Genomic DNA, 11,001 nt, shown 5'->3' on the forward strand with positions numbered 1-11,001 from the left:
AACACAGAGACAGGCCAGAATGCAGGACTAATGTTATGAGTATTACAGTAACATGGGATATTCTACGGGAAAATATTAAAACGGCAAGACAGCAGGGAAACGTTAAAATGATAAACCCGGAAAAAGTTGGCATGTTAGGTATTTTTCGGTCCCTGTGATTATTTGTGAAATTGTGCAAATGGCCTTTTCAAGACATTTGAGAAGTGTAGCAAGCTCCCAAATTGACGCTCGTCTGAGAAATTGAGTTTTGGATAATGTTCAGCTTCGGCAGCTTTACAATGACTGAGAAAGCCTAGAGACGAGTCCATAGCAACAAGTTCACGTGTTGAATTAGTTATTACCCAGTGTGCTTTGTTGAATGGTCTCAATGCTTTATTGTTTTATTTCATGTGAATACTTACTAGAGGAGTAACTTTTCAAGTAGGCTAATGCAGTTGCAGGAAGTGTGCATTTAGTTTCCATGCTTATTGTGTTTCCACAACAATGTTAGGGAGTAAATCTACTGAAATGGCCACCATCTTGGTGAAGTGTGATGTGTAAGATCAGAAAACAGAGGTTGATTTTTAGGAAGGTAGCATGTTGATGTGTTACCATAGCATAGCGTGTAAGAGCGTGGGTGGAACATGTCGACAATTGGCCGGGGAGGGTCATGTCATTTTTGAAAATGCTGCTGGAGGGTCGTTGAAAATTATATTGCAGGTAGGGGAGGGTCATGTAACTTTTGATCGAAGCACTCAAAATCCCTCCGGTGATCCCGTTTATAAATAACGAACGGTCCCTTACCCTAATGTTGCTCAAATGACTGAATAAAACAACATTTATCCTGCAGAGGAGTTGCTTATATCTCGTGACAGTGCGTCTTCAGCTGTGCTCCATAGGGTAGACTGAGTACAGTTGAGACACTTTTTGCGTTTTGATTTTTAAATTAAAAATTGATACTGAAAGGAAGTGAATTTCCACATGACATGCCACATGACATTTCATTAGCTTGTAGACTAAGATATTATCAATCAATAATGCTCATAAGTAGTTTATATTTTTCACAATTAGCTCATAAAAATAAAGTGTTTTTTGTCTCAACTTTGTCTCAACTGTACCCATGGGTGGTACAGTCGAGACAGTACCTTGGTACAGTTGAGACACCCATTTTAAATGATGTAAAGGTAACTAACCATTCACTGCAAATATAATAAATAAAGACAAATAAAGAAAATAACAATTGGGCAACATGTTTTATGTTCAAATTCATTCATTTTATTTAAATTAGCACTGGTTAAAAAGTATACAACAGTTATACGTATACAACATTTGTATACGTATACAACATTTCAATAACACTAAAAATAACAATGTAAACAATAACAGTAAACAAACAACAAAGAAAAAAACTGACTCAGGTGTCACTTTCACAGTGATGGCATGTGTAGCTGTCTCCGCCAAGGGTACACTCTACGTGTGACCACATGCTACACTTGGAGCAGGTCACCCATTTCTCTCCCGACCGTGACCTTGAGAACCATTCGTCACACACCAGGCATTGGGTGTCTTCTGTGCTTTTCTTCTTTCTTTTTCCTCCTTCCTTTTTCTCTGTCACAATCTTCCTCTTCACCTTCATGGAGGATCTTATTTTCTCCTCTTCAAGGGTATTCTTTACAGGGGTGTCAGTGAGTATTTCCGTGGTCCTTTTCCTCCGACGGTGACCATTGGCCTTTCTGGGGCCAGCTTTTGGATGAGGCCTGATTAGTTCAGGACTAAACTTTGGAACATGCTGCACCTGGTAAACATAAACACACAAACACACACATTAACACACAAACACACACATACACGGGTATGAATATTTAATTTGTGTATGTATAAATGTATAACTTGAAATGAAATACATTTCTCTTACTTCTGTGATGATTTCCTCCTCTTGTAAAGATAGAGGAAATAAGGTCAGGGTTACTTCACTAACACCCTCTGAATTTACAGTCACTGTTGGCCCTGTAAAAGTAACAAAAGAATCGGGGGTGGACGGCCCAGGTGGTGTGAGGGTGGTGGACGGCCCAGGTGGTGTGAGGGCGTTGGACGGCCCAGGTGGTGTGAGGGTGGTGGACGGCCCAGGGAGAGACTCATCTGGAGGGGGCCTGTCAGTCACTGACGCCGGGAGAAAATCCTCTTCCTCAAAGATAGAAGGATTGAGCGGCCAGATCCCAGTACTCTTAAACCCCTTCTTCACATTCAGGGGTGACGCTGCCAGCAGTAAGATGTTGTTGAGCAACTGTGGCTGGTCATATATGGTGACTGTTTGCCCAGCATTCTCCCGGTGCCACTTGTCCATCTCCTCGTTGAAGAGCCTCTTTACCGGACCGTAGACAGACTTGTCAAGCGGCTGCAGATGGTGAGTGCAGTGTGGTGGAAATGAAAGCATAATCACCCCATTGGCCCTGGTTTATAGCTTCAATTGAGATGTGAGAGCTATGGTTATCCAGAAGCAGCAACACTTTGTTCTTCTCTGATGCCCGGGTGTGGTTCACAAAATGTTGCAAGTAGACAACAAAGTCCTTCTCCATCATCCAGCCACTGCCATTGGCTGTGCCGATTGACCCCTCTGGCCCACCACGAATAAAATGTGGAAGGAATTTCTTGCGGGGAAAGACAAAATGGGGGGGGGGATAATGTTACCAAGAGCATTCCCTGCCAGTGCCATGGTAACAAGAACCCCCCTCTCCGCTGACGTAATGCTCCCCACTCGTCTTTCCCCCTTCGTTGCAACAAGGAAGCCAGGTTTCTGGACAGTGACGAGCCCCGTCTCATCCACATTCCAAATGTCTTTAGGGTGAAAGCTATGTCTGCTATAGACAGTTGACAGGTTTTTAAAGAAGGACCCCACGTTCATTTCATTGAAATTCGTTGACCTGTACAAACTTGTAGCCTGAGGCCTTCTAATGGAGAGAATGGGGTGCCTCCGCATGAAGTTGGTGAACCAACTAGCACTCGCCTTGCCATTTTCGGTCCACTGCTGTGGAAAAGGCAAGCTGTAAAATTTGGCCAATTCAAAAGCCAATTTCCGAATCTACAACGATAAAGAAAATCAAAATTAGTTGATAATGCAGTTGTACTTTTATAAATTATCCCATGTATAATTTAATAATTTCATGATTTGAAGTTAAAGGCTGTTGAAAATACATTTAGCCTACAGAAAATGTATGTGCAACAAAACATCTGTTATGGATTTGTAATACTGGCTTATTTGTCATGCCTGACCTGGTCTCTCCCTGTTATTGGTTTTAAGTGCATTCCTACCTCTTTGGGGGGTAGCCCATCATACAAGGCTGCCGCTCTCCTGATATATGATACCAGGCTGAGCTCCTGGTCATTAGTAAAAACTGTATTGCAGCTCTTGTACCCTACTGAGGGCAGCGGGCCCTCATCAGCAAACTCGCCTTTTTTTCACATATCGGGCCAGTGAAGCAACAGGAATCCCAAACTGCACAGCTACCTTCCTAATTGACCTGCCCTGGTCTACCACTTTTGAGGCCCTCTCTAACAGTTGTCCTGGCACTATTCGTTGTTCTAGCTCTGTAGCGGGGCATCCTGCAACAGGTATAACATAAACATAAACATAAACTCCATACAGGCAACACACACACACACAACACGCACACACACACACGCACACACAGCCTTTGCATATTGCCTTTATTGTATTTAAATTAATTATGTGACTGCACACATCTTAAAAAGGGTGTATCAACTGTAGCTACCCGTTGTACCACCTTGATTATTTGACAACATGCTAGGTTATTTTTATAACATTCACGTTAGAAAAAATATTCATTAATAATACACAGTTCAAATATCAAATTTTATTTTAATTTGCTTCCTATGCTGGATAATTACGACTTCTAACCTGTTATCATAACACTGAACAGCTAAACAGCACGTGACGTAATATAACTCTATCGCGGGGACAGTTGATACAATGTGTCTCAACTGTACCCCGCTGACCACGTCGCACGTTTCTCTAGATTTTGTAATGACCTTGCATGACACAATACCATGAAATATGCCAGTTTTTAGGGCACAGAATAACGTTTGTGATGATATCAGTTACGTTTCACAGTCACATAAGGATAATAACCTATTAATTGTGGAGAGTGCATGGTTTAGTGAACTCCTTACCTTACAAAAAAAAACGTTTGTTGATATCTTCCGATCGGAGATGCGTCCGTTGTTCAAACTTCCCGCGATTAAAGAGGACACTAATACGCATGTGCACAGCAAAAATCACAATTTGTGCTTGCTGCGCACGCAAGAAATTTAAGGTGTCTCAACTGTACATGTCTCAACTGTACTCAGTCTACCCTACGTGTCTCTCGCCTCTCCCCTAATCACTTTTAACCGTCATTACCAATTTGCAAATGATGGTGAATAACTACTCATCATGAGATGTACAGTATTTCGTAATATCTTTATTCTAATTATGTTTACCATTGTAATCGTGCAATTTGTAATGCTTTGCATGGACGTGCGCTGGTGTGCGTTCATGAATGATAGAAGGATGGTGCGTGCATCCTGCCAATATGACTGTTGACATGCGCTCTTAAAATAGCATATGAACAACTCGCCATTGACTTCTGACCAGGTTTAGGTGGTGTATGATAGCGATTTTTAGACAACGCGCCAGGTCCCTCCCTAGGTTGTTAATTGCCACACCCCTGGGCGCAATGCTTAAAAAATAAAGGTGCAAAATAACGAATTCAACTTCGCGCCGGTGAATAACGAACTTTACGCCATGCGCTGGTGACCCAAAATACAGCCCATGGAGTTTATTTTTTCGTTTTGGCACGTAGCCGTATAATAAGCGGGATAATGTATAGAACGCCGGTCATCACGGGACTTATTTACCCTTTATCACCCGGAGAGAAGAAATACTCTTTTCTGATTGGCTGGCGGGTGGCCTTTAATTCTGAATAACACCGTTCCATATCAATGCTTATGAATGGTAACTATAACAACCATAGTAGGACGACGGTTGCAGCGCTCTAGAATATTTTGGTTGCAGGCTTCCCAACAATGGAATCAACTGTAAACAAGCTAACTGTCCATGCTAAAGTTGTACAACAAGCTGAACTAGTGAGCTTCTTTTTAAACAGAACCGCTTGTTTCCAGTGTTTACAGTGGCAACCGGGTGATAAGCGGGATAACGGCCTTCGAGGTGTGTCCAATTATACGGAATTAATGGACTTGGGCGGAGGCAACTCCCCTCCGCTGCGTGTCGGGGAGTTTTTGCCCCTCACCCTCGTCCATTAATTCCGTATAACAGGACACCTCGGCGGCCGTTATCCCTTACATAATGACCGGCGTTCTATAGGCCTACATTATCCCTTACATAGCCTACTGTGTTATTTTGTTGACTTGTTGATTTTTTGCTGCTGTAGGCTACCATTGAGGACAGGCCTGTTGTGATTTCTCCATCATTCTTGGTAGGCTAGGTACTAATATGTGAAGCAACGTGCTCACATTTACGGACTTGCTGGTTTTAACTTAACTATGTAGGTGCTGAATCCCTCATATAGTGATAATGAAGTAAGCAAGGACGGCACTCTCAGTTCTCTTTCAAACTTTTAATCGCAACATACAGTAGGCTATGATAAGTCACATTAATGAATTTTCCTAACTATTTTTTTTATATTTAATTTTTTTTACAATTAATTTCAGTAGAACTGTTATTGGGTATTGTTATTTGATTTATCTTTACTCAATCAAAACAAAAATTTGATTGATAAATACACAATAACATGACTTTTTAATGTGTTTCAAAATGCAGCGTTTTGGAACCAAACTCGTCATATGCTACATGCTATAATTAAATATATTTATTTCAATTTATAAATTAATTTCCACAAAATTCACCAGAACTCATAATTTAAGGAGTAATTTTTCAAAATGTTCAAGGGGGGTAAATTAGATTTTGGACCTTGGTATTCGACCCCTTTTGGAGATCCAATCCGCCCCACCCAACCCGACAAAATATGTGTTTAACATCAACCCAAACCCGACCCAACCCTACTTGCAAATTTCTAATTTTAATGAATGGTTGCATTAATATCATGTATGATAATGTTACTTTAATTAACAAGACATTCATGTAGGATAACAAATAAATAAATGCAATAGCCTTGTCTAAAACAGTCTAGGCCATGTTAAACTGCCTATTACAATGGGAAACGTCTGGATTGGAAAAACAAAGTAGCCTAAGCAACCCTTCATCCTCTCTCTCTCTTCCCTCCCTCCATCATACACACACACACACACACACACACACACAGGGAAGCGCCCACACACACACATATGCCTTAACTTGCAGAAAGTAGCATGCCGATATTACTCTTTTTGCTGACCATCAGATAAGTGGTAGGCTACCGACTGCAACCGCTAACACTCATAAAACGCAACCACAAAATAATAAGACCGGGATGATTTTGGCTGCACAATATTAGGCCATGCCATGCTATAGACTAATTAACTTAATTAGCCTACAGGCTAGTGTAAACGTCTGTGGAGTGTGGCAACATGTGTTTTATCCAAGTGAGCTGAACGCGATGTTGCTCCCCAGCCCAGAATAACCTAGGACCGGCCCTGATCACAAGTGTAGAGGGGGTTGGGTCTGGGACGACATCAGTCACCACTGTTGAGCCTTTTGGAGGTCTCATGGGCCTAATTCAATGAAATGCCTATGAAGGAAGGTGCCCACTTGATAACCAGTGAAATGCTCTTGAAGGCTGTTCTGTTGGAGTTTTTGTGTTTTGTTAGTGATTTTGGTTTTGACGGTAAAAAGGCTTGGCCGCTCTGTGTGAAATCCCCTAGCTATAGCACAAGGAATTTAACATCTCTCCGTGTATATTGGTTTTGGTTTGTTTGATTTGTTTTGGTGGAACCAGTATAGTGCATTTTAACCAACATGACTTTAGCAATTGCAAATGTAAAAACAGCAGACATTTGCACACAATAAGTGCATGGATGTACTAGCTAAACCATTTGTTGATTGTTCAAAGCAATGAGAATTGCTTTTATGATGTGTACCAACGATAAGATGATGTGGAGTTTGAACAAACAGTTTTGAGAATATCAATTCTGATCTGAGAAATGCACCAAAGTGACTGAGAAATAACTGTATAGACAATCCTAGCTTGGTGCCTGGGTTCGGAAGGCCACAACAAGGCTAGTAATGGTAATGGCTGTGGTTGGGTTCAGTAAAATTAAAAAGGAGGCAATTTCGGGGGCAGTATTTGGTATGTGGACTTTATCCTTTTTTATGGACTTTTCCTGCTGCCCAGCACCTAGAGTTGACCAGTGTTGGAGTGGCCTTTGTTGACTTTTTCACAAAAGATGAGTTGTGGGTGAGTTCTGCTAAATAGGAGCCAACTTTCCCTTTTACCGATATGCAATGTTTTTACATGCTGGGTGAAGAGGAAGTAGCATGGAGTGATGGTAACACAGTTTCAGCCACAGTTTTGGATTATTGGATGATTATTCAATAATTTGTTTTGTGTCAAGGTTTTCAGAATCTGAATCAAGTTTTATTGGCTAAGTACAGTATGTTGCCACATAGAAGGAATTTGGTTCCAGCCATTTGTATCACAGTACAAATACACAACATACAATAAGATAATAAGATACATACATTTTACACAAGATTTTATGTAAGATACATAAATAATGACGGTCATAATGATGGTACTTGGAGAACTTATTGTTTTCTGAGGTGGTACTCGTTGTGAAAAGTTTGAAAATCACTGGCCTAGTATACATAAAGTGCAGTGTGGAAGTGCAAAAAAGTGATACAGGACTATATGTGAATAATATGGGATTCAGATCAGTGGGTGATGGCATCAGGAAATAATATGGTGCTGCTTGCAGTCCTTGACTTGTCTCTGTCCTGTCCTGACGTGCTCCCGATGAGCAAATTGGTGCCTTGCATGGCAGCCTCCGCCATCGGTGTGTGAATGGGTGAATGTGAGGCATGACATCATAAAGCGTTTTGGCTACTTGGAGGAGTTGAAATTAGCACTATACTGTATAAATGCAGTTCATTTACCATTTACAATGTTCGGCCGAATATACTCTTTTGAGGTGCAGTGTACATGGACATCTCAGAGAGGAGTTGAGCATAGTAGGAAGCTCAGGACTGATGGACCTCATCCATGGGCCGGGGTACCAAACTGGTTGTCCAGTTTCTCTATAATGTCCTGGACTTGCTTGACTTCTGGGTTGGCGCAGAGTACTGTGTCATTCATAGTGATGAAGCTTTTAAAAAAATGAGATGTAGTATGTATAGTATGACAATAAAACAAACATCGTCAAAATGGATAAATGAACTTAAGTGGGAAGAGCTGCAAGCAAAGTGAGAAATACTTACATCACTCCCTTTTTGGGGCAGCTGGGGTGGGTCATTATATATTCTTTTATGTCTCTGGAAAGGATCAACCGGCCGTTTAAATATGAAGGACAGCATCCTGCTGCTCCACCAGCATCTAAAATATTTTTTTTTTTTTTATTATTTCTTTGGATTAAAAAACTAGAAAGGTGTGCAGATAAGCATGCAGACACACATCAAGCAATAGATACAAAGGAACACATGGAACAGGACACAGGAAGTAAACAAGAGGAGCAGACATGAAGGAAAACACTAAACAGGGAAAACAAAACAGGGCTACATGCCTACCAAGTTGCATGTGCCCCAATGTCTTCGGACTCATATGACCACACTGCACTATAATCAATGACCTGTGCTTGATTGTAACATATTACACTCTAAAAGTTTGCCGCTAATTTAGACTCAGATTTCACCTGTTATTTTAAAATATTGCATTTTGCTGTAAAATAAAGAGAACAGATGTTAGGCTAAATTACACACTGTTCATTATTGTTTAACCAAACTTTGATACTTTCTTAAAATGCATCTCTTTCCTGTTAACCCATGTCCAAATAACATTATCATACATTGTTTTTGCATTCTGGGAAGGCATAAACCAACCATGCACTCTGTACAGTAATATTGGCCACTTCTTTTATACGCTATGGAGTGTAGTTGGGCTATATTGTTTAGATGGCTCAGTATTGCTCAAATGCTCAGTACATTTTTGTTACCTAGCAGCAGGGCTATTATGAAGAACCTCCATACTGATACTATAATAATATAAAGGATATTTTAGAGAATATGCATACATCTTTTCTTGGATCATTGTGAAATTGTTCACACCACTTGCCTACTTGAGATGTCACAAATGATAGCAACCCTACTGCCAGTTGATTTCTACTTACCCCAAAATGCCCATTATATAATTAACAGGAAGATACTATAACAGTATCCTGTGCACTATTAAAATAACAGGAAGATAATGGCAACCCTACTGCCAGTTCTTTACTGTTATTTAACAGGGAAATATTTTAGAGTGTATATCACAACTTGATGTTTACATACAATTTAAATACAACCATATATCAGTAAACATTGTAAAGCATAAGAAACTGAACAGAAAATAGCCAAAACTTTTCTTAACATGACAAGGAATTCAGCTGACATTGCATTAAGATGTCCCATTCTGCAGCGGGCTCTGATGAGCCCACTCTGTCCATAACGCCCTGGACTTGCTCATCCTCTGGGTTGGCGCACACTTCTTTACCCTTGATAGTGATGAGGCTTAAAAAAAATCAAGAACAGTATGAGAACCAAACAAACATAAACAAAATGAAAAAGTAACTTAATTGGTAAGTACTGTAGGGCTGTTAGTAAAGTGAGAAATACTTACATCACTGCCTTTGTGGTGCAGCTGGGGTGAATAAGTGAGTACCATTTTATGGCTTTAGGTGGAATTGGCTTGCTGTAATAATTAAAACAGCATTTATCCGGTACATCAAAATCTGAAATAAAATGTGAGTGTTATTAGGCAGTCAGAAGACTAAATGTATGCTGTATATGCCAATACAAGCAAAGACGTGAACATACACAGTAACACACACACACATGCAGAGGTGAATCAACTGCTTAGTGTCATATTGCTTTCATAAATCATTAACACACCACCACATTTCTGCAATTTGAAAGTATACTACACAATTAGAAATGAAGACAGTTTTTTTTTTTAAATCAATCTATATTCTGTTTCCATAGCTATACATACTAAGTATAAGTATATACAGGATACTCTTTTGATCCCGTGAGGGAAATTTGGTCTCTGCATGTATCCCAATCCGTGAATTAGTGAAACACACTCAGCACACAGTGAACACACAGTGAGGTGAAGCATGCACTAATCCCGACGCAGTGAGCTACCTGCTACAACAGCAGCGCTCAGGGAGCAGTAAGGGGTTAGGTGCCTTGCTCAAGGGCACTTCAGCCATTCCTACTGGTCAGGGTTCGAACCGGCAACCCTCCGGTTACAAGTCCGAAGAGCTAACCAGTAGGCCATGGCTGCTCCCATAGTATAACTAACACAATTATGAACAATTATGTACAGTTTAGAAAAAAATAATAATGTCACTGACTCTTACTCTGGCTTTGTCCCATGGAGCAGAGGGCCAGAACAAGGACAGCAACAGCAACAACGCAGGACAGTTTCATCTTCACGTCTTCAGATGTCCTCAGAGGTGATGCAGGTGTCCAGAAGTGTGTCACACACTGACTGTCTGGGGCTTTTGAACTCAGCTTGTGTCAGAAGAGGTTAGTATGTAGGACAGCCCACTTTCCAGAGAATGAACGTTCCCTGCCCATTAGAAAGACTCCATCATCAACATTACTATAGGTGGTGGAGGGGGGGGGGGTAGTTGAGGTATCGGAGGGTGATACAGTGGGCCAAACAGTGTTGGTGTGTGAGCATTTGTGTGTAAGAGAGAGAGAGGGAGAGACTGTGTTTGTGTGTTAGAGCATGTGCGTGTTACTCTGTGTGTGCCTGTTTGTGGTGTGTGTGTGTGTGTGTGGTTTTGTGTATTAGTGCATGTGTGTGTGAGGAG

The 11,001-nt window shown here is 40.9% G+C and overlaps 1 long non-coding RNA gene across 2 annotated transcripts; it reads right to left on the reverse strand.

Moving 5' to 3' along the window:
* Positions 1 to 7,580: 7,580 nt before the first annotated feature.
* Positions 7,581 to 10,748, reverse strand: LOC143110471 (uncharacterized). 2 transcript variants are annotated; one of them, XR_012984165.1, is made up of 5 exons: positions 10,543 to 10,748; positions 9,801 to 9,912; positions 9,573 to 9,691; positions 8,408 to 8,522; positions 7,581 to 8,295 (listed from the first exon to the last, which is right to left on the reverse strand). It is a non-coding gene; the product is annotated as an uncharacterized LOC143110471 (long non-coding RNA). The 2 variants fall into 2 exon arrangements; XR_012984164.1 differs by having other exon boundaries at positions 10,537 to 10,748.
* Positions 10,749 to 11,001: the final 253 nt, after the last annotated feature.

The sequence above is a fragment of the Alosa pseudoharengus genome, unplaced genomic scaffold (assembly GCF_046254945.1).
Source record: "Alosa pseudoharengus isolate Yale_2024_CS ecotype anadromous, Long Island Sound unplaced genomic scaffold, YU_APseudo_1.1 YU_APseudo_1.1_scf_7, whole genome shotgun sequence".
In the NCBI taxonomy this organism is placed as follows: Eukaryota; Metazoa; Chordata; class Actinopteri; order Clupeiformes; family Clupeidae; genus Alosa; species Alosa pseudoharengus.